Below are 24,660 nucleotides of genomic sequence, written 5' to 3' on the forward strand. Positions count from 1 at the left end.
ATGATGTTATTACAATTGTATTTTTAAGGCATAGCAACCCAAAGTAGACCCTTCCTACACTGCACCATCCTATGCTGATAACTTCCCACGGACAGGCGCCGCGGCTCTCTCATTGCACCTCTGTGATTCCACTTTCGCATTAGGCCTGACATGTGGATATTCTTCATAAATATTTGTCGAGCAAATGAATGAATAAATAAAAGAACAAACGGAGGGACAGAATGGTGGCGACAGAGGGCCTGAGATGGAGGAGAAACCGGGTACACACCCACTTGACCTCCCCGCAGTGCCTTGTGGGTAGTGGGGGAGCTCAGCCAGCGCTACATCAGCTGTAAATGAGGCTTCACCCTCTGCCCACTGGGATCCTTCCGCAGCCCCTTCCGCAGCAGGCAGATGGTACCCTGACGGCAGGGCGTGTGCCAGAACTGTGATAACAATGGCCACTGCAGTAGGAAGCTCAGTGAGCTGGGCTTAGGTTTGACATACAGGAAAAGAAATAAAATGAAGCAAGAATGGCTTTTTAACAAATTAAATGTTGATATCTTTCTCACGTTCAGAAATGTAGAGGCAAGCAGCCCAGAGTCGGAAGGCAGCCTGCTTGGCGTGAGGGACCCAGGTTTCCTCTATCTCTTTGCTTTGCCACAAGCGGCTTCCGTTCCCAAGGCCACTTTGTGCTCCAGGACGCTTCCTGGGGTTGCAGTCATTTGGTGGGCATTCCAGCCCACACACAGGGAGCAGTAAGAGGAAAGAAAGGCATGGCCCCTCTCCACGCGTTGCCCATAGGACCTCCACTGAGTCCCCTTGGCCAGAATTTTGTTAAGGGAGCCTGACAAATACAGTTTCTATTTTGGGGTGCCCTGTTCTCAGCTAATGATAGGGGTCTTGTCTCTGTGGAACAAGGGAGGAAATGACACCAGGAAACAACTGGAGACTTCTGCCACTCAGATGTCTTCCTGGTCCTATCAGTAGCCGACCAGAGCCTCACTGGATGTGCAGCATCTGCTCTGACGACACAGGGAAAGTCGCCACAACAGTGGCTTACAGGGAACCAGGGGCCCACCTGCTGCCTGTAAACACCGCCCGAGGGAGGACAGACTTCTTCAGTTGCCTCTCAGTGGGCATTCCCACTTCCAGCACAGTCTCTGCTAGTGTCCACTCTTTCATTGACCAGGGGTGACCTGGGTCACTACTCTCTGCCCTCCAGCCCTGGACCGCAAACCGAGAGTCAGCATCTTCACTGCCGCAGTGACTGCTTAGAGCCTGCAGATCCTTGCCCCCCAGCAGCCTTCAGGCCGTCAGAGGAGTCAGGAAGTGCCCAGGAGGATTCTAATTATATCAGTGAGGGGACAGTGTCAGAGTATGAGTATTTGAGTCACCCGTATGAACCCATGGGATGCTGTTCTTTCTGATGTCACCACGGGACTGGCAGGCCATGGATTTAGGGGAAGAAGAGCAATGATTGGACACTTTAGAGTGAAGGGAAAGCACTGGTCCTGTGTGTGTGTAGATGATAAGAAGCAAATAATAAGCCTATCAGCACTCCCTCCTACTTGGGTGCTGTGCCAGCGCATGGTTGCCAGCATCCAAAGCAGTTCTCAACGATCCTTGCTTCCTGGTACTCACGTCCCTGTTGAGTCCCCTCCCACCTTGAGTTAGGGCTGACCTGTGTGACCAATAGAATATAGCGGAAGTGGTGGCTCGTGACTTCTGAGGCTAAGTCATAAAAGGCATTGCAACTTCTGCCCTGGTCTCTTGGTTTGATTGCTATGGAGGGAGCCAGTCACCGTTCTGAGGACACTCCAGCAGACTTACAGGGAGAGGCCCAGGTGGAGGGGAACCTAGCCCTTCTCCAACTTATCATCCAGGTAGTGAGCAACCTTAGAAGTGGCTTCTTCAGCCCCAGACTAGCCTTCAGATAACTGTAGCCCCAGCTGACCTCTGACTGAATATATGAGAAATCCCAAGTCAGAACCACCCAGCTAAGCTACCTCTAAATTCCCAATCCTCACACACCGAGACAGCAAATGCCTCTTTTGCTTTAAGCCACTATGTTTTGGGGGAAACTGTTATCCAGCAACAGACAACTAATACAGCCTTTGCATATAATTTGTTCATCACAACAGCACTCTGAAATACGTATTATTATCCCATTTTACCAATAAGGAGCCCAAGGCTTAGCAAGGTTAATTCATGTTCCCAGGGTCAGAGCAGCTGGTAGAAGCAAAGCTGGGACTCCAGTATAGCTTTTCACATACAAACCTGTGCATTGAATACCTGCTTGCTCTGCTGCATGCGTGTGGGCCCACCTGCAATTTCCAGAATGCCTGAATGCAGAATAAAGCCAAATGTGCCTAACTGAACTGAGTGGTCTAGTTACAGTGAGGCTTAGCTGCTGGCATCTGGGATTAGATGCGGATCTGTGCTTGAAACTCCACAGCCAGTTTAAACCTGAAGCACATGAAATGTTGTGAAAATCAGACCGTTTACACCAAGATTGCCTGTCCAGGGAGCCCCATTTAGGTCCTTGGGAGCAGAAAGCATCTCAAACTCACAGCAGAAGTTTGAACAGCCCCAGAACAACTACCTTTATTGGGGCCTTACCACCCGATGTAGTTTGGGGGCTGCTGACATAGAAGGTTGTCTGGATACCAAGAACAAGGATGTGGTCTATGGCAAGGATGTAGAGTGGAATGATCATTTGCCCTTCACTTGTTTCTGTGATGGGTGAGTTTCCATTTAAAAACTTGGCTGTCTGCCCGCCCATGTGCTGATGGGGCCAAATTTGGTCAGTACCCACTTGTCAGCAAAAGAACATTAGCATTCTTCTGATGTCACAGCAAACAATGAGCTTCTGAGCTCTTGTCTGCAACTAACTCATTTGCGTCTGCTTCATTCTGGCCGGAGCCCTCACAGAGAGAGGAGCAGCCCTGTGATGCCTGGCAGAAGCTTTTTAGTCCTGTTGCCCTTGTTAGCTAAGAACCCCAGGGACGTGGGTGGAAGAGAGGCTTCCCCAGGTTTCCCTGATGCACCCCAGATGAGGATCTGTTCTGGCACCTGCATAGGCAGCTGTGCAAATGTGCAGAAGGTAGGTCCCTTTCTGAAGAATGAAATTTCATGTCTAAAAGAGAACTCATCAGGAGTGGTAACATAGAAATGAAGATCTCAAGAAGGGTTAGCAACAGGGGAGTGGGAGGAGGAGATGGGGGGAGAAGGTACAGAAAATAAGTAGCATAGACAGTAGATAGAAAATAGATGGGGGGGGCAAGAATAGCATGGGAAATATAGAATCTAAAGGACTTGAGACACATGGTCATAAACTAAAGGGGGGCAATGGTGGGGCTGGGGGTAGGGTGGAGGGGAATGAAGGGGGGAATAGAACAACTGTAACAGCATAATCAATTAAAAAAATTAAAAAATGAATTTGAAAAAAAAATAAAAAGAGAACTCATGATCTTGCAGATCTCTCGAGCTTTCCATTCTAGGGCCCCTGCCACTATGCCCCTGGGGCTCAAAGCTTTAGAATCAACATCTACGGGTTCCTCCAGCCAGCCTGTCAGATTGAGCCAGTCAGCCAGGCTTGTCAACATGCCTTCCACACTCCCGAGGACTATTTCCTCTCCATTTCTGTTGGGCCGTTGGCGCATCGAGAGATGGATGCCTGCACCCACATCTCTTCCCCTTTAATAGCTCTAAACTGCCTACTGACATGGCTCCAAATTTGTTCACCTACCTTTCAAGACCCTGCATACTTTGCTCCTACCTCGTTTATTTCTCATAGTTCCCATTGCTAATCCTTCTACCCACAGGCATGCACAGGTGCACACGTGTGTGTGCATGCACACGGGCACCTACCCACACTCCCTATGTGTGTCTGCCAAGCCCCACACCACCACCCACCATTTACTGGGGCTGCCTCCTTTGCAGTTTTCGATGGTCCTTGTAATGCTTTCTTTGTCTGTTTCAACCCATCCTTTTCACCAAGGAAAACTTGTCCCCTGCATCGGACGGTAGTTTTTGGCCATCTCTACTGTCATGCTCTGCACCAGCTGCTATTTTCCAAGACAGCTCACACCTCTGCATCAGCCCCATTTTCCAGATCCCTCAGGCTTCTAGAATCCCTCTGTATTGAAAGGTCTTCAAAAAACGAAACAGAATGGGTTGGAGGGGAAGCACTGCTCCCGAGGGCCCAGTTCACAAACACTGCTGCTGGAGCCACTGCCCCGGGGACCACACCGTGTGGAGATTTTTTGTTTGCTGGGCAGAAGAAAAACGCCGGCTAATTGGCTATGACCACAAAGGTCAAGCACACGAATGGTAAAACAGGCAAAACAACAGAGGACAGGGAGACAGAAAAGCTATGGCGGAAAGCGGTGCTAGACGTGACTGAAGTGCTGAGAGGGCAGGTAGGAGCTGCAGGCACTCCACGACGGAGAAGCAGGTGAATGCTGGAGGGACAGAGGAGACCAGCTCTGTGGTCTGTGGGGTGGCAGCAGTTTCTCTCTCTCTCCCTCTCTCCATTACTCCCCCACTGCACTCTCTCTCAAGGCAACCTTCCTTAGAAACTGGGAAGACTCTGGGGAAGCAGCCTCTTCCTGGCCTGCCCTGAGGGCCTGGGTCTGCAGCTGCCAGGGGACATCAGCCAAGTGGAGCACATGGGCAGCATATGTGACCTGACCATTTCTGCACTTTTCCGCCAGAAGCTGCATCTCAAGTGCCTACAGGGACCCAGCAGGTAATATAAATGTGCAAAGTAGGGCAGGTGTGAGGCACAGAGAGGGGCAGGCACCATGACAGATTGAAGAGAGCATATCCCATTGAAAGGCATCCAATGTACATCTTTCTTAGGATACCATGTCAGGTAAATAAGACATGTACTGGGGCCAGATACAGCCCGCAGGCACCCTGCCTATAACCTCTGGGCTCCGCAGGCATATGTGCAACCCGTCAGGAGGGCCGGTGATGGGAATGATGACCCTGTGTTGCCAACTTGTTGGTTAAGCCCTTTCAGACTGCCAGGACCAATGTGATCCGGTGCGGCGATGGTGGGCATTCTGGGGAGGTGAGCTGGGCAGCTCCCCACCATGGAGCATGGTCAGTGACCAGTAATGACTCACAGCAGCTCCTGCGGCTCCGCAGAACTCTAGGAGGTCAGCGGGGGAGGGGACTAGCCATCTTACTGTTCCCTTAATAGCAGCCTTGGTGGCTTCCTGCCTTAAAGGCTGTGCCACAGTTACGATTCTCCTCTCACCACCCTGTCACTCTTTTCTTCTCTCTACCTCTTGGCTTCTGCTTATTCCTGACTTACACTGATTCATAGCAGCTGCTGGTTCTTGACTTGTCTCACCCAGTGGCTTCTGCCTTCTGGTATCGTTTCACTTCTGCCTCACAGGCGGGCCAGGGAACATCTACATGGTCCTTTGCTGGCGGAGTAGTCTGGCCAAGCCACCCCCTCAGCTACTCACTGACCTGCGGGCGGGTGCTTCGGGTGAAGTTCCAAGTGTCAAAGTCAGCTTAGCTTTGGCCTGACAATCACAGTCACCCAGCACAAAGCATGGGACTCACTTGGAAAGAACCAGCAGTGCTTTTTCTCAGAAGGGGCTATGTGCATAGCAAATGGTTGGAGTGTCATGTCTACGCCATCAAGGTGTTTCCAATCATATGCAGGGCGCTCTCTTAATGAAGGCAGGGAAAAATCCAATGAAATAGGCATAGGAATCAAAGGCTTAACTGCCAGGTATAAGAAAAGTGGGGCTAAACTTACATTCTTTCTGTATCCGTTAAGGTTGCATTTGTTGGCAGGTAACAGAATACCCAATTGGGAGTAGCTTAAATGAATTTGGACTTTTCTCCCAGAAGAAGCAAAGAGGTGGATGGTTTTGGTATTTGTTCAGCAGCTCTGTGATATTAGGGCAGCCTCTTTGACATTCCTTTGGCTTATGCCTGCTGGTTACAAGGTTGCCACTGCAGATCCAACATTGCCATCTATGTTCAAGGAAGAAAGAATGGGAGAATGTGCTTGAGAGCTGAGATTTTCCCCTTTTATCTGGAGAGCATAAGCTTTGTAAGAACCCACCCACATCCACTAGTAGACAACCCCCTTAACATCTCTTTGGTCAGGACAGTGCCACCCTAGCTGGGAAAGGAAATAAAATACCCAGCACTCCAACTTCATTAATAGCATCTTCTTATGCATAGAGATTTTCTCATGTTGTGTGCGCACCTACATATTTCTGGCCCAATATACCATACAGCATTGGGTGCATTAGGTTAGGAAATGTGAGCCCAGAAAAAGAGCCCAGAAAAAAAAGTGTAGGTTTAAATATTAACTCTATCATTTACTGACTCTGCAAGGTAAAAGCAATCAGCCTTGCTGAATGTCCTTCTCCTGCCAGGCAAAAAGGGATGCTAAGTATCTCCCTGCAGGGCTGTTGTAAGGATTAAATGTGACAATGCATTTATAGCTCCTGGCTCTGTAGAGATACCCGCAAGTGGTTACTGTTGTATTGTGTTGTGCTGTCTTCTGTTTGATGGGTACCTGGTAGGGGAACACACAGTAGTAGACAGTACAGCCTGAAGGTCAAAAGCACAGGCCTCTACCAGTTATTAGCTGTGTGACCTTGGAGAAGTTACTCAGCCTCTTTGAGCTTCAGCCCTCCTCTCTGTAACCTGGAGACAATAATAGAACATATGTTGGAGGGGCGCATTGGAAGGAAAGAGGTAGTGCTCATGGCACCCTGGGCACTCTGCTAGGCACAAAGTGCACGAAGCTGAGAGTTGGCTGTTACTAATACCAATTGCTTTGCTCCTCCCTTGGCCCAGAACTAAAAAGCCTGTTGAACCAGAAGAGCAAGTGCCTTACTGTTGAAACTTTAAAACCAAGTAGTCTCCAATCCTTTAAAATTCACAATTGTTATAAGCAGAAGCAGCCTCACATAAAAGTAAAGCATTGGGGTGGGGTGGTCTGCCTGGATTTAAGCAATAACAGACAACATTGTAGGAAAAAATGTTTACTACTTTTTAAAGACCAAGTAAAATTTTAAAAAGTATCTGCTTTCTACGATCACCTTGGGCCCACATTTCTAAACAATGTAAGTGATAAAACAGCCTCCCCTTCCCATGTTGTTTGCCGTGCAGAGAGGATTGCTGCAGGCCACGTGAGCTTCGGGTGAGCACCTTTTGACACCCTGTCCCACCATGGACACCGTGCTGTCCCGGAGAGCTCCTGTCCGTCTGCAGTCAGCCTCCAACACCCACGGGCGCAGGTCCTAAGGGTTTGGAGCTTCCCTCAGTTGGTCCCCAAGCCCTGCAGCCCCTCACACTTCTGCCTGTAAACAAGAGACCCAGAGTCCACAAAGAGAACTCAGGACCCATGAAGACAGAGAAACAAACTTGAGTCGCTTCAATTACCTGTGACTTCTGGGACTCCTTAGTGGGACTCAAAGTTTAAGCAGTTAACTTTGGGTTATACCGCTTCGGGAGATATCTTTGTTTTGCAGGCAGAAATTTTACATACATGATATATTTTACCATAGTGGTGATCTTTTAAATTGCAGTCATGCTTTTAAAATTATTTGTTTTTTAGAATTAACAAATCAAGGCGATTGTGCTAATTTCTGATCACTACGTGATTCCTGCTAAAAAATAATTTCGTTATACAGAGAAGGATGTTAAAAATGGTTTGTTCTGATTAGATATTTTGAAGCCCTGGTGCTGTTGTTAGCAAAGGTGGGAGAAGGCAGGGCAACGTGAGCAAACAGCCGTGTTTCATCAGTCCCGAAATGTGCATTTTGACTCACATTTAAGCTATCTCAATCACTGTGATGATACACTGGAAGTATTACCACTGGCTGGCAGAAGTCACAATGTACCACCGTCCCCAGAGCCTGTGCATCAAAGCCAGCAGCAGCTTGGAAGAAATCTTGGGGCCAATGGCGGAACATCTCTTTAAGAAATGCTGCAAGAGGATCGTGCCCTGGGCCAGGTGGAAGGGCAGGACACCGTGAGGCAAGTGGTGGCCTAGGAATGTCAGACTTTGAATAGATTTGGGGAACATCTGAAGGGGTTCATTTTGCTTGTTTATTTTTTGATGCATGAATGTAAGAGACTGATAGAAGAAACATGTATAAGGATAAGGATGCTCCTTCAGAAAAATACAAAATTTTTAAAATCTTAAAAAAAAGGACTTGCTCCCTAGCACACACGTTTACTAGACCATAGAGAGAAGATGGCCCAAGCCCCTCTCTTTGCAGCTGTCCAAAGGCAAGTTGTCCGAGGCCATCCTGACTCCTGCTCCCTCTTCGAGAGCTCCCGGGCCCTGCGGGAGGCCCTCCTGGGCCAGCCCTGCCTGCACACTGGCGGGGTTTGGCTGGTTTGGGGTGTCAGTGCACAGACCCCGCAGACCCCTTTGGCCCAACCATGAGCCATGTCCTCTTACTTCCCCCGCATCAGTAACAAACGATGATACATTTTCACCACCATCAGCTGGATACCCTTTGATTTATTTCTCAATAAGTTTGGAATTTGGTCAAGGAAGAGGGGTTCTATCTCTTGGCATTCTCAGGGATCCCAAGAGTTAAACATTGCATATCAAAAGACACACCACAACTCCTTGCTGCGTGAGACCTAGGGTTAAGCAGACTGATAGTGGTTAAATCAATTAACAGTCTCATGGGGCCGGGTAGGGGGGAACAGGGAAAACTACAGAGAAGGGGAAACATTTTATTTGGGCTTCAGAGGATAAGAAGAAATCTGTCAACAGGGCAAGATAGAAATAGGCACAGTGGGGACTGGGCCTGGTCTCTGATGATGTGCTAAGCCCCCATCTTTCCCTGACCTGTTTTGCTCATCTGTGGAAGGAGGACAAGAGAGCTGCCCTTGCCTCCCTCCCGGGGTCCCTGGAAATGTCATGTGACCCAGCGGAGGCTGCGATGTTTGACAACTACACAGGTTCATTATCTAGGACTCAGCCCCCAGCACAAACAGCAGCTGTCAGCAAAGAGGTGAGAACAGGTTTTTTTTGCAAGTTGATGAATTCTTTTAATCTCCTATAAACTGTCCTCTTCTGGAAATGGTTTTCATTAATGTCCAAGGCCCACAGTTGCAACACCAGGCCTCTCGTCTCTTACCAGAAACGCTGATAAAACCCAGGCTGGCTTGCCTTGATGGGCAAGTTAAACATTCTATTTTCAGAGAGAACAACAGAAAAGCAGACAGTGTTGTCAGTTTGACATTCCCGGGCTAGAGTACTTTCAGGCTGCTGCTGTCTATGTGCAAACAATGCATTTAGAAACCAAATGGGTGTCTGATGAATTTCTTTCTTCTCCCCAATTTGCATAGAGAAGAGGCCAGTGGAAAATGTAGCAGCAATCACATCTCAGCGGTAATGAAACAATGAGGCGTGTTTTGACGGTAGATGGGTGTTTAAATAGTCATGAAAGCAGCAGCTGGCTCCTTTCTCTCTTTTGTGCAATTAGGAGCTATTTCTCCTACTAAGAACGCTCCAAGGCGATCACACCTGACTCCGCCGCGGTTCCAAAGCCCGTCTGAAAGACACACTTCTCATCCACCACCATTTAAAGGAAGAAACAGTACATTTATTTTTCTGTCTCGGTGTGACATCACCTCAGAGAAAGGTTGCCAGCGTGGGGCAGACACCTCACTTCCTCCCCAGTGTGAAGGGGAGGGCTGTCCCCCTCGGGACCAGAGAGGGTTGTGCCAGGGAGGTACCTGCCCGTATGGCCAGATGCTGTCCGCAAACCAAGGCTCTTGGTGGAAGAGTGAGAGAAAGAGTGCCTTAGGGCAGACAGGTACGCAGTTGCCGATGTAAGAGGCTCTGGGAAGAGAAAAGCTCTGTAAATAATCCCCTTGCAGGCAGTTTGATGCTTTGAACAATAATTACGGCCCATGTGCAGTAACCAGGGGACAGGGCGGATTTCAGACCTCACTTCCAGCAAATGTTCTGGGAGTCTGGGGATGAGGAGGGAAAGACGAGATGGAGGAGGACTCGGAAACACAGCCCAGGCCTCCACCAGCTCTGCAGTACCACATAAAGGGGCCCTTCCGTGGAAGGGAACAGCCCTCGCTGTTGATTAGAGCCAGTGTCACTCTTCCTCGGACTTGAGACCGTTCCCCAGTTGACTTCAGAGTTGATTGTGTTCACTGGCCACCTCTTGTGTGTCCAGCATGGGGCTGGGTCTTCGGGGGCATTGAGAAGACTCCCCATCATAATCCCAAGCATCTGTAGAATGCTGTGTGGTTTACGCTGTGTTTTCACATAAATGTTGTGGATTTTTGCCTTCCTGAGGGGTCAGAAAGAATGCGGGAGTAATTTTTCTGGGAAGAGGTGTAAAATGATGATGATGATAACAATAACTCAAAGGTATGGATCATTTACCAGACTTATTCTCTGAATTCTCATACTTAATTTTCCTAACTGCTTTATAAGGGAGGTACGACTCTCATCCCCAATTTGCAGATGATGAAACAGCCTCACGGAGGTTGGGTGGGTGGCCCAGGTCGTACCACTAGGACATGGCCTCCAACCCAGCTGAGGCAGAGCCCGAGGTCTTCTGAGTCCCTATAATGTGGTTCCAGTTTGACACTTAGTCCTGTTCCTCCCCCAGGGAGAGATACTCAACAGGCATTAAGAGCCTACTGTGTGCCAAGAATAGCTCTAGACCTTGGGGATGCATTTGTGCATTCAATAAGTATTTCCTGAGCACTCACTATGTGACACCGTTTGGTGCCCGGAGTTCCTCCACGAGTAAAGCTCTCTGCGCTCCCGGAGCTTACATTCTACTGAGGCAGACAGACAACGCACACACTGTGTTTAAGGAAATAATGTTGTGTGTGCAAAAGTGATTAGATCTTTGGAAAAAAGAAAGCTTGGGGCACAGTGAAAGGAACCAGCAGTGCTGGAGTGGGGACAAGGGGACAGAATACACTTGTAAGTCAGGTGGACAGGGGAGGTCTCCTTGAGAAGGTGACACTCAAGGACAAACACTGAAGGAAATGAGGAAAGTCACAGTGCCTTCACGTAGGAAATAGCATTCACGACAGAGGGAAGAGGAAATGTGGGCTGGTTCAAAGACCAGTAGGAAGGCAGTGTGGTCAGAACAGTGACCTTGGTGGGGAGCGATGGTGTCGCATGTGGGATCCAGGTCATGGCGGGCCTGGCATGCCATCGTACAGACTTTGACTTGTGTCCTGAGTCAAATGCAGAGCCCTGCCAGGTGCCAAGCAGAGGAGCAGCACATTCTAACCTCTGCTGTAAGGACGGCCCTGGCTGCTGTTTTGAGAATGAACCCTGAGGGGGGAGGCAGGGAGGCCCGCCAGGAGGCCACGGAGGAGGTCCAGACAACCGGTGATGCTCACTGGGCCTGCGAGGTGAGAAGCGGTCAGACTCTGAAAGTTTGCCAAACATTAGACCAACGGAAACCTGCTGAAAAGAGAGCTGTTTGTGCAAAAGAGGAACATTACAGAGGAACTTGTGAATGCTGATTTAAAAAACTGAGACACGGTGCCAGCTAGGAATGAATTATACTTCTAATGACCCAACAGAAAGCAGGGCAATTGTAAGACTAGGAAGCATAATAAAGTATTTTATTACTTATATCATTAAGTGCAGTGTGTTCTTGCAAATACATGAGGCTGGCTAGCAAAGCCACTTCCCTCACGACTGTGCCCTCATGACGGTGCTGCACACAGCCTGCAGAAAGAATAACAGTCTTTTAGGAACCAGTGCGTCTTTGTCTTCCAAGTTGAACTAGAATTACTTTAATCCACTGGGGAATGCAAAGAAAACGAGGAAAGGAAGCACAAGAATGCATGTATTACGTAACCATTCCTGATCCCTGTGACTGTGGACACCTTGCAATTTTGAGAATTCGAAGGCGCTTGGTTTTCTTCTTTCCTGGTAGACTCCATGCAGGGTGTCCAACCCACCACTCCTGGGCCACACACAGCCCAGGATGGCTGTCAATGCAGCCCAACACAAAATTGTAAATTTACTCAAAACCTTTTCTTTGCTCATCAGTTTTTATTAGTGTTTGTGTATTTAATGTATTTAGAAGAAGATATTCTTCTTCCAGTGTGGCCCAGAAATGCCAAAAGGTTGGACACCCCGACCAGGAAGCTGAGTTGGAGTAAAACGGTGGCCTGTCAGGCTGGGTTCACAGAGCTAGTCCATGAGAGGACGTTGAGTACCTGGTGAGGAAGGCAGTCATCCTTGGCATGCTGTGTTCATCCTCTCCGAGGGTCACAAAGGAAGTGGTTTGCTGTTAAGACGGACTGGATGGTCATCTGATCCTTTATAACAGGTGAGTGTGGGACCGGGAGGGGGATGAGCATCTTTGATGTTTACTGATCAACTCCTGTGTGCCAGCAGTCTGCAGTCTGATTCACCTTTGCACCCCGTTTACAGGCTTTGAATTCAGCCCGACAAACATCATTCATTATCAAGGTGCACCCAGTTGAGGGACAAGCTTGCTTTCTGCTCAGCCACACACTTCATGGTCTGTATTGAGGGAACGTTATTCTCAATGGAGCTTGCTCTCAAACATGTTCTTGGACAATGGTTCAGTGCTGAGTGTGACGAGCTAGCCAGGGAGATCCGTACACACCTGCTAGCCGGTGGTAGACCGATATTGAACTTCGGGTCAGGAGAACAAAGGGCAAGCTATCCTTCAGAAAACTGCTATGCATAAATGTCTCAGTTTATTTTCTTTAAAGCATGTTTAAACCCTCACAGCATTCTTACTCATTGGGATCTCGGTTTCTGGAAGTTCTAGTCACTAAAAGACAAGAAAATGAAATCAGTGAATAATACTATTATAATTTGTGAGGATCAATTAGAAATAACAAGAGTTCACTAAGAAGCTACTGCTAAAAATCACATTCTACATCTTTGAGGAAAAGCCCAGAGAAGGTCACCCATGGCTGGGCAGGGCCTCAGGCATCAGCTTGCTCACTGGAGGGAAAAGGGACGTTAATTCCTACATGGAATTTTGTCTACACTCCAGGGCAAGAGCAGAAGAAAGGGAAAAGCTTGTGAACTTTGTGTCTAAGAATAAACATGGCCAGCCCAAAACTAAAGATGCCTTATTTCTAACCAGCTCAAAAGGAAATCAGACACTCCAGACCAAGGACCACAGCTGTTAAGAACCTTGCATACAATTAAATTTCTCACATTTTTGACACTCTGGTGATTCTTCCTATCCCTCCCCCTCTTACTAAACACACACACACACACACACACACACACACACACACACACACACAGATTCATGGCAAAACTTTAATAGGAAAAGAGCCTCTGAGTGTGTTTTCAGGAGCAATGATGATAAGATCCATTCTGTCCTACAGCCAAGCTGGATAAACCCCAAGGGGTACAGAAGATGGTAGCTGTGACTGAGGTTGTCAGTGGGCTGGAAACAGAATGTCACAGGTTCAAAGTGCACCTGAAACTGAGCTTGGAGGTACAGACAGGCACATGGGGAAGGTTGGGGAGGCAGGGGTGGTAGCCTCAGCTCACGGGTCACATCAGAGAATGTCAGAACAACTTTTCTTTTGGTTTTAAAATGTGTCCCCCATAGCTTCCAGGACCTGGATCTTTGTAAGTGCATCTGAATCTAAGAAGATTGCTTTGTGGTAGGCACACAGGTCCCTCTGTTGCCATGGAAACAGCACTATGCTCATGTGTCAGGAGCCCTCCTTTACACACATACATATTGTATATTTACATATATTTACATATTCTTAGGGAAATGCCTTTCATGCCTTCCCCTTCTGCTATTCTTTATACTTGTAAGAAAGACATTCGGAGCCCAAATTTTACTAATTCCTACCATCTAATTGTTATTTATCATCTTCTTGTTGACTAAAAATTCTGATTTTAGATTTTTCTTCAACATAGTCTTTCCTGGAAGTAAAATATCCTATTATTTGCCCCTTCATCTATCCCAGCTTTTTTTCACTCCTTAAAGGAACATCTGTACATCCCAATATGCTTAGTGTATTAATTAAGGAAGAAACCTATTTCAGATGGTACCGAATTTCTTTGACAGATATAATGATTCATTTGCATGTATTTCATTTCCTCAAATACTCTCTATCCATAATATTGTTTTTAACTGGCAAAAGAGCAATTCTTTGGAAGAACATTGATGAATCACAAGTTTGTGTGAGTAGAAGACTATAGTTGTCTGCATAAACTTGAAACTAAAACAAATCTAAGGCAGAAAATTAATTTATTTCAAAAGGGATTTGGGGCCCGTACAACTGACTGTATATGACCCAGTTTCCTTGAGAGCTGATTCTGACCGTGTGTCGGAGTTCACGACCAACCATGAGGCAGGTGGACGCATGTGCTACATGAGAGTCAGGAAACCGGCCTCAGATCTCATCACCCGCTGTGGGCTTCCACCTCAACTGAATCAGGCTGTAGAATCATAACCTGTAAAATGAGCAACTTGAACTAGACCATCACCCAGCTCCAAGACGTACTTCAGCTTCATACCCAGGCCCAGTGGAGATACGCAGTTGATTCAGTAGGCTTAGTAAGGCCTGTGGTCCAGGCGGTGACTCAGTCATGCACTGGGTGAGGTCTGACACCCCATCGTTTTTCCCACCTCTTGCTGTACCCATCCCTACCCAATTCCTTGGTCCATAGTCTGGGATGGAGCTCCTACCCAAGTATCCCTTCCCACCATACCTTCTTTTGTCTTTGTCAAGTCAGACCATCCTTTGTCATTCACACAAGCTATCTGGTGGCTATATTTGTTACAGTCAAGGCGAAAGCCTTTAACTGTAAGGTTACTTACTTTCTGGAGATACCAGACCCTGGTAAAATCTCTTGTATTTCCCACCTCGTTCCCTCTCACATGCTCTGCTTTAGCCTGAGAACAATTCCTGGAACTCTCCACATTCTCTCATCTGCTCCCAGGGCTTGGACCACACCAGTGCCGCTGCCACAGCCCAGAAGAGCCCCTCCTCCACTCAGCCCTCTACTAACTCCCCCCACACCCTTCAGTTGGCTTCGAGTCCCTTCTCCAACTGAACTCTTGCTCTGCTCTTTCTGTTTTTAGAGTTTACCACCAAGTACAACAAAACCATACTTACTTAACTTCCATCTCCTCCAGTAGGTAATACAATCCATGGTGACACTGGGCCACTGTATCCCCAGTGCCTGGGCCACACCAGGGCTTAGTTTATAACTGTTGAGTAAATGCACGGATGAACAAATGAATGAGAGTGCCATCTTAGCCCAAAGACCAAAGTGGTGGGAGTTTCAGACCCTGGCACTTGCTGATGGGAGAGACCTTTCTGAGCAGGTAAAACACGTATCTCACTTCTATCCACAGTGCTCACCTGGTTCTTGAAGGACAGACACTGGCAGGAGACAACATCATTATTCCCAAATGCACCAGCTTGGCCTACAACTAAATGTCAACAGTAAGGCTTTGACTCACTATGAAGCCTTTCTTTACATACATCCAAAGCATTTCACTTTACATTTGTGCAAACACGTCGGTGACCACAGCCCCGAACATCGGAAGCATGATGGGCCCTGGCTGGTGTGGCTCACTTGGTTGGAGTGTCATCCAGTAGTGAAGGGTTGCACGTTCAATAGCTGGTCAGGGCACATACCAAGGTTGTGGGTTTGGTCCTGAGGCTGGGCACACATGATCCCCAGTCCAGGAATGAATGGGAGGCAACCAACTGATGCTTCTCTCTTGCATCGATGTTTCTCTCTCTTCCTCTCTCTCTCTGAAAGCAATGAAAAAAAATGGGCAAGGATTAAAAAGAAAAGAAGATGAAAGCCTGGTGGCAGGGATGTTAGGCTGAGACAGAAAGTTGAATATTGATTCCATCTCACAGTGAAACTTTGGCAAAATGAGAACAAGAATCCAATATCTGCTAGTCAAGTCACTTTGCCTGTCTGGGCCTCAGTTTTTCTACAGATTTACTTCTTTTTCCCACTTCATTCCTCATTGGACACTGGAATTTTCCTCTTAAATGCAACTCTTCAAGGATCCATAATGGCAATGGAGTAGATAGAAGCTGTACTCACCTCCTCCCAAGACCAAAGTGGAATTACAACTAAAATATAAAGCAATCCCCCTGAATAACCAACTGAAGACTAGATGAAGAAAAGTCTTATAATTGAGGATTTTCTTTTTTTTTAAAGATTTTTATTTATTTATCTTCAGAGAGGAAGGGAAGGAGAGAGGAGGAGAAACATCAATGTATGGTTGCCTTTCGTGCGTCCCCTGCTGGGAACTGGCCTGCAACCCAGGCATGTGCCCTGACTGGGAATTGAACCACGATTGTCTGGTTCGCAGGCCTGCGCTCAATCCACTGAGCTACACCAGCCAGGTTATAATTGAGGATTTTCAAAAGAAGCTACTCGGGGACTGGTAGGGCAGTGACATGAAAAGGACTTAATTGATATCTTCAAAACATTTCACCCAATAGCAGTAGAATATACATTCTTTCCAAGTGCACATGGAACAGTTTTTAGGGTAGACCACATGTTAGGGCACAAAACAATTTTTAATAAGTTTAAAAAGACGAAAATCATATCAAGCATTTTTTCTGACCATAATGGTACAAAACTAAAGATCAATCACAAGGAAGAAACTAAAGAAACACACAAAGACATGGAGGCTGAATAACATATTACTAAACAATGAATGGATTAACAATGAGATCAGGAAGAAAGCAAAATATACCCTGAAACAAATGAAAATGAGAAAAAAAAACCCTAAATCTATGGGACATAGCAAAAGCAATCCTAAGAGGGAAATTCATAGCATTACAAGCCTATCTCAAAAAAAAAACAAGAAAAAAATCTCAAATAAACATTCTATCTTTACACTTAAACTAGAAAAAGAACAACAAACCAAAAGCGAGTAAAGGAAAAAAATAATAAGGATCAGAGCAGAAATAAACAAAATAGAATCTAAAAATCTAAAAGCACAATATAAAAAAAATCAATGAAATGAAGAGCTGTTTCTTTGAAAAGATAAAGAGGATTGACAAACCTTTAACCAGCTTCATCAAGAAAAAAAGAGAAAAGACCTAAATAAATAAAATCAGAAATGAAAGAGAAGAAGTAACAACTGACAGCAAAGAAATAAAAAGGATTGCAAGAAAATATTACAAACAACTACATGTGAACAAGTTGCACAATCTTGGTGACATGGATACACTCCTAGAAACATATAATCTTCCAAAACTGAATCAGAAAGAATCAGAAAATCTGAATAGACAGATTATAGCTACTGAAATTGAAGCAGTCATCAAAAAACTCCCCACAAACAAAAGCCCTGAACTGGCTGGATTTGTTCAAAGAAGAACTAACACCAGTCCTTCTCAAACTATTCCAAAAAAAACAAAAAGAGAAGGGAAGCCTCCCAAACTCATTTCATGAGGCCAGCATTTTCCTAATTCCAAAACCAGGTAAAGACACACAAAGAAATAAAATTATAGGCCAATATCCCTGATGAACATAGATGCTAAAATCCTTAACAAAATATTAACAAAGCATATTCAGCAATACATTAGAAAGATCATACACCATGATCAAGTGGGATTTATTGAGGTGCTGAAAGGTTGGTACATTATCTGCAAATCAGTAAACATGACATGCCACATAAAAAAAAGAAAGAAAGATACAGATCACATCTTATCAATAGAAGCAAAGCATTTGATAAAATCCAGCACCTATTCATGATAAAAACTATCAACAAAGTGGCAACAGAAAAATCATACTTGAACCTAATAAAGCCATACAGGACAAACCCACAGCCAGCATCACACTCTATGGCCAAAAGCTGAAAGTGTTTCCCTGAAGACTGGGAGCAAGGCAGGGATCCCTGTCAGTGCCCAGCCCCCTCCCTCACATGTTTAAAAAAAAAAAGTATGTCAGGCATTTCATTAATACACATATAATATTTTTAGATTTTGTGACATTTGTAATTTTACCAGCCTTTAAAATTTTGTTATATTTTCTAAATAGATATCTGTTTTTATACCTTAAAAAAATCACTCACATGTGAACTTTTCTTTCCATAATTGGCTTAGAGGGTACACATCTTCTCAGAAACCAGAATGGACATTAATGCCATTAATGAGTCACTGTCCAGAGTGGTGCAGGCAATTTACAACTGCCCTGCTCAGTCTGTTCATCTTGCCTGCAGACTGGCCAGGTGGCTGGGGGATTGCCCTCACATCTCGGAACAGTGGTTCCAGCTTTAAAACATGGGTTCTAATCGTATTTTCACCACTAAATCAATATGAATGAGGAAGATCATGCAACCTCTTGCTGTCTTAGAGTTTTCAGATGTGAAATGAAAAGAATGTCTCTACTTCCATCTGGGGGAATTTGGCACAGGCTCTTGGCACCAGCGGCTATGGCCATGCCAGTGTGATGCCTCAGGCCAGCACACAGATGCAGGCTGGCCGGGGACTTGGGGCATCTCTGTGGCTGGGTCCCACCAAAGGTTTCTAGAGCGAGGCACTGATTTATGAACTTCTGTGGCCTGAGAGGATAAATAGAGTGTTAATTCTAGGACAGTGGCTCCCCAAAGGGCCAAGTCCAATCAGGTCTGATCTATACAGCCAATGAGAAAAATAAGGGTAAATGTGGTGCATGTCTCTCTGCATGTGAGTGTGTGAGTGTGTGAGTGTGCATGTTGCCAGCTGTTCTTTCCTCTGAGATAGTGTCCTTCCTATTTGGGGTGTTAAATGTACATAAAATGCACTTGTCCATGAGTTTCCAAAGTCCGCTTATAAACGCTGAGCTGAAGGACACCCTGTTTTTGTTTCCTAGATCTTCTATGACCTGATTTTGTCAGTCAATGATTAACTTACCTTGGCTCAGAGAGGTACTGCCAACCTTTGGAACTTTACCCAGTTTCTTAAGTGAAAGGACACTAATGTTTACTGAGCATTATTTTGCTTTGTGCCAGGAATTCGGTGTTCTTATATACATGGTTGCATTGAAATTTTCTTACTTAGTCACTAAAGAGTTTGGGAATATTATGCCCATTTAAAATAAGAGAAATCTGAAGCTCCGAGAAGACAAGTCTCTTGATCAAGCCACTGAGCTGTTAACCAGTAAGTCTGAATTTGACCTGAATCTGAGCCCAAAGTCCATAATCTTTTAACCTCAGTAACCTATTCCCAAAATAAAACCACAAGACACATATTTTAGTCTGGGGTATACTTTTGATGTCACCAGAGGTCTATCTGGGGACTGGCACTGTGATCCTGAGACCTAAGAAGACACCATGAAAGAACTGTAGGGGCCCAGGGACTCACTGTCAACAGAGACAATCCTGCCTTGCCCAGGCCTCTATTGTACAATCCAGGACACCAGGACCTCTTCCTCTTGGTGGAGTGTGTGAGTGAACCTGAAGGGGTCCCAAGGCCAGGGACCAAGTAAGACCAAGTGCCCAAGTCACGCTACAGCCATGAGTGCACTCCAGAGCTAAACGGAATAAAAACATTCTGGATTATCTCTTTTGGGCACCATCTACCCTTGATTCTCTCTATGTCCATAAGAATAATCGATGTTGACTGGACTTCATGATCCAGAAACAAGCAGTCCATTCCCTCTCCAGGGCCATGTCCAGGAATCGCCCTTGTATTTAATGATGCGCCAGCCAGTGTTTATTTCTGTAGCTGGTACCTTGTTTTATCTGTGGTTAAATTCTACTATGAAGATAACCAGGAAAAGCTAATGTTCTGAATTTCCAAGGTTTTATTATTAAGAAACCAGTTCAAGGGAAGGCCAACCCTTTGGACAGAATAACCAAAAGTCTCCAAGCCTCGGGTTTGCTAACCTTAGTTAGAAATGTAGAGCCCTGGCCCTCCTGCCTAATGCCCCCCATCCCTCAGGTCTCAGGTGTGCTTCTGGAGTCCATGTGTGACAAACACAGCAGGGGGCTCGGTGCAGGCAGAAGCTCTGAGGAACCCACCCTGAGAAGACGTTCTAACATGCATTTCGTCCAAGGGGGTATGATCATTCACTCACTAGGTGGAGGTTTGTCCTTTATTATATTTCTTTTCAACTGTCGGAGGTAAAGGACAAGTGCTTTTTGACCCTAATGCTGAAAGGAAACTGCATAAGCCTCCACATAAATGCCTTTTCCGTATATGTTTCTATATTTTTTAAATATATATTTTTAAAATGGCCCAAAGAGAAGAAGCCTTAGCTGCAGAGAATTCCAGAAGGTAGAGGTGGGGGCAGGCAATAACCACGGAATGCCAAAGATCCCGGAGGGGACACCTCACACTGCCATTCATAAGGACAAGGAAGGCTCTGGGCCCGTCAGCATGGAGGCCACACATCTGGGCTGAGCAGTCTGCCTAACTCAAAAGCCCTTTGGAATTTCCAGAGGGTTCTGTTTTTCATTGAGGGTGAGAGTCAGCCCATCTTGCAAATGCTGCAGGAAAGTGCTGACACCCTGGCTGGCTGCCACACCTCTCCAAGGTAACTGGCACTGTGAGCAGGGCTGTCTCCATGGTGTTCATGGCTGGGAGCCATTCTCCTTGACCCGCACCTGCGCTGAGCCAGTTGTCAAATACACTGAATGTTGTCCCTAACTGTGTCTGTATCCCTTGGGCAAGCTGTTACCATGGAAGGTCATAGAGAATGAAGGACGATAAGGATGCCTTGAGCAAGGAGAGCTAGAACTTGGGGCACAGTGGCAGGAAGATGAGCAGGGCATATGCAGCTAAAAAGACATGAGATGCTGTCCCCAACCCACTGGGGAAGCTAGACCAGGGATGGTGAATTTTCTTGAGAGTCAAGGCTGAAGGACCAGTCATGGCTCTCAGGAGCCCTGAGCTGAAACAGAGTCAGAGGTCAGTCTCAACATGATCACCCACCATGATTGATGGATGATGTTGGCCAAGGGCTCAACTCGCGGGGTGAGATTGTGCCCGTGTATGTTGTGTGTGTTATACTTGTTAGCCCTGCTCCAGTTGACATGGAGCTACATTTTAAATTCTTTGGCCTTTGCTGACCTTTCTTTTTCAAAAGCACACCAGGTTTTTTTTTGTCCTCATGAATATACACGGCTATCCACATGCTGCTTGAATATGAGATTCACAGCAGTCGAGGCAAACTCTCTCAGAGGTGTCTGGGCTAATGAACAGTGAATGCCACTCAGCATATGTCCCTGAAAGCTATGAACAGGGAAATCACCACACATTAGCTTTCCCTGTGCAGTCACTTGTCCTCTGCCCGATACATCAGGTTCTCCCGTGCCCTGGACCAGATGTCGCCCTCGGATCCGTTGAAGTGGATGGTGAGTGTGGTTGGATTTACAACATCTGTCCCTGGGTTTCACACAGGACACACGGCAGATTAATATGAGTTGTGACTGTGAAATCAGCAGCACTTTCCATTGTAAGTGAGCTTTCTAGAAATGTCTGTACCAGTCGATGGTGCTGATGTCTGCAGTGCGTCCAGCTGAATGGATGGGAAATGGTACAGACCAGCACTCACCTTGCTCCTTATTGTTCTTCTGCATGGCTTTGGCCTTTTTTAAAAAAATAAAATCAAGCTTTCTTCAATGTAAAATCATCTTGTCTTCAGGGACCCTCTCCTTTCTAGGAGGTGTGTTTTCACTGGAAAACACCAACAGATTTTCTAACACCAAAGCGCTTCCTTTGCAGCAGACCTGAGTTTCGTGCTTTGGGCTTTCTGGAGGTTGGTGTACTGTGGTGCTGGGTAGTTTCAGTCGGGGTTCTCCAGATGAATAGAGCTAATAGGATATATAAACATATGTTCTTATCTACATACATATATACATATATACACGGCAAGAGGTGCCACAGTCTGCTGTCTGAGGACCAGAAAATCTGTGACAGAATTCAGTCTGAGTCTGAAGACTGAAGAGCTAGGTGGTGACATCCAAGGGCAGGAAAAAATGATGTCCCAGCTCAAGTAGAGAGGGAATCCTCCTTTCCTCCACCTTTTCGTCCTACTCAGGCCCATGTGGACTGGATGGTGCCCACCTGCACGGGAGGGGCCATCTTCTTCACTCAGCGCACTGGTTCACACGCTGATCTCTCCCTGAGACACCCTTACCTAGAATGATGTTTTACCAGCTGTCTGGGCGTCCCTGAGCCCAGTCAAGCTAATACATAAAAATTAATCATCACACGGGTTGAGAGCATAGAGCTTTAAAAATTGTTATGATTTAGAGAAATAATGGTATTCTTTTAGTTTAAAAAAGAGTAGTAAGTGATTTGATTGCTAATACTAATTGTAGAAAAATGCCATTGAGGATTTGTGTGGGGAAATGCAGAGGAAACAGCAGTAGGATGAAGGGAAGATAGCTTTTGGCCATTTAACCTGTTTCCTGTGAAATGTTTGACAATTCTGCCTGTAAAGTTGTCGATATAACTTAGAAGTTCAAGAGCCACATCTGAGTTCAAATCCTAACCCACCACTTACTAGCAGTGTGGCCTTGAGCTAATGATGTAATGTCTCTAAGCCTCGGTTTTGCCAGTTGTACAACAGAAGAAATAATAGTTTTATGCTTACAAAGAATCAACTTTTTGTTTTCATTGAGTTTTGCTCTTGTTTTTCTTTCCTCTATTTTATTTCTTTTTTACTCTAATCTGCACTGTTTCTTTCTTTGTATGTGCTTTGAGTTTAGCATGCTCTTCCTTTTCTAGTGGTTGTGTTACTGATTTGATACCCTTTTCTTTTTGCATGTAGGTGTTCACAGCTATAAATTTCTCTCTAATCATTGCTTTCACTGTATCTCCTAAGCTTTAGTATGCTGTGTTTTTATTTTTATTCCTCCCAAAGTATTTTCTAATTTCTTTTGTGATTTTCTTTGGCTTATAGTTTATTTGGGAACATGTTGTTTAACTTCCATCTTATTTGAGAATTCTCTAAATTTTCCTCTGTTCATCAATTTCAATTTCATTCCATAGCAGTCCGAGAAAACACTTTGCAACTTCAGTCTTTTAAAATGTTTTATGTTAAACTTGTTTTGCACATGCTTGATAGCCTAGCATATTGTCTGTGCTGCGGTGTGTTCCCTGTGCCCTGAAGGAAAATGTGTATTGTGTCCAGTGGAGTGTTTGGTAGATGTCTATTAAGTCCGGTTGGTTTATAGTGTTTTCTTGTTGATCTTCTGTTTAGTCATTCTGCTCATTACTGAAAGTGTCAGATTGAAGTTGCCAAGTGTTATTGTTGAACTGTCTCTTTCTTCCTTCATTTCTGATGGTTTTTGTTTATTTCTGACACTAAGTCTGCTCAGTGGTCAGGTCATGATTAGACATCCATCAGTATGTGGCACCTGGTTAATCTTTGCAGTACGACAAAAATTGAGATTTTCTTAAATGCTGGAAACCAGTCATTCTCCCAGCTCCACAGAAGGGCTCTGTGTGCATGTTAGGGCACACCTTCGACATGCAGCCAGACAGTCAGCAACTCCGCCTTATCCTTCCCTTCCTGCTTGCGCACAGCTTCGAGGTTAGGGTGCATAGAAATGAGACTTTAGGGCCTTCTCTGGTTCTTCCTGAGTATTCCCACAGCCCTGGGCACTTGCATAGCTCTATGCATGCCCATGCCTTCAAGTTTTTCAGGAATCTGGGCATCTCATTCCCCAGCTCTTCCTTCTAAGCTTTTTGGTTAGCCCATTGTTCTCTGTTATTTACTGCCTAAACAATTGCTTCTGTGTGTTCTCAACCAAAGTCCCCAGGGAAAAGGCTTTTCAGACTGGGTAAGCTTCAAATCAAGTCAAATAAAGACTGCCTTGCAATTGGAATCTCAGGGAACTACCAGATGGTACTCCAAGATGAGGCTTTGAAGGTGCTCTAGTCCTATTGTGCCCCCTTCAGTGGCTGCCAGCGCAGGTTTGCATTGTGATTGTGGGCTGGTGATTTTCAAGACTACTGTAGAACTGAGGCCAGTGGGTGATGGGTGCAGGTCGAAATGAGCTCATGGTTCTTAATGAGATTCAATGGTTTTATTTGAATAAACACTCATTGGATTGTCGCAAGTCTTTGATTAATTTCTAGAGTTCTGGAAAAGTTGATTCTGACCTTTTTTTTTTTTGTTAATCTTTTCACTGCTTTATGGAGGAGAAAATTTTTGGATATTCTTACTCCACCATTCTCACTGACATTAATTACTCCAGTGAGTTCATTCTTAATTGGATAAAAAGTGAGTGTTCTGGCCCTGACCAGCATGGCTCAGTGGGTTGGGTGTTGTCTGGCAAAGCAAAAGGTTTCCAGCTCGACTTCCCCATCAGGGTACATGCCTGGGTTGCAGGCCAGGTCCCCCACTGGGGGTATGAGAGAGGCAACTTATTGATGGTTCTCTCCTTCTTTCTCCCTCCCTTCCCCTCTCTCTAAAAGTAAACAAACAAACAAATACATAAATGTTTTTTTCTACAAAAAGAGTATTTTGAAAGAATAGTGCTGAAGTTATATACTCTCAGGGGTGGTATGCTTTCAAGCGGTAACAATGTCCAGGGTAAGGTCATGGGAATGGATGGCCAGTTGGGGTGAAGTGTAAGTGAATGTCACTGCTATGGGGAGGGGAGCAAGTAATGGATTTTGAGGCCAGGCTGATGGGAGGTTTGAATGTCCATGTCCCTGCTCCAAATTCTTATGTTGAAATACTAA

At 45.7% G+C, this 24,660-nt stretch overlaps 1 long non-coding RNA gene across 2 annotated transcripts in view; it reads left to right on the top strand.

Moving 5' to 3' along the window:
* Positions 1–2,917: 2,917 nt before the first annotated feature.
* The window catches only part of LOC119035192 (uncharacterized), a 39,479-nt gene continuing 17,736 nt past the window's right edge, over positions 2,918–24,660 (top strand). For both annotated transcript variants that reach the window (XR_008391253.1, XR_005079736.2), the window contains exons 1-3: positions 2,918–3,085; positions 4,546–4,732; positions 12,090–12,317. This is a non-coding gene — a long non-coding RNA (uncharacterized LOC119035192). The remainder of the gene's footprint in view (positions 3,086–4,545; positions 4,733–12,089; positions 12,318–24,660) is intronic.

The sequence above is a fragment of the Artibeus jamaicensis genome, unplaced genomic scaffold (genome assembly GCF_021234435.1).
Source record: "Artibeus jamaicensis isolate MK-2021 breed Jamaican fruit bat unplaced genomic scaffold, CSHL_Jam_final contig_3230, whole genome shotgun sequence".
NCBI classification, from domain to species: Eukaryota; Metazoa; Chordata; class Mammalia; order Chiroptera; family Phyllostomidae; genus Artibeus; species Artibeus jamaicensis.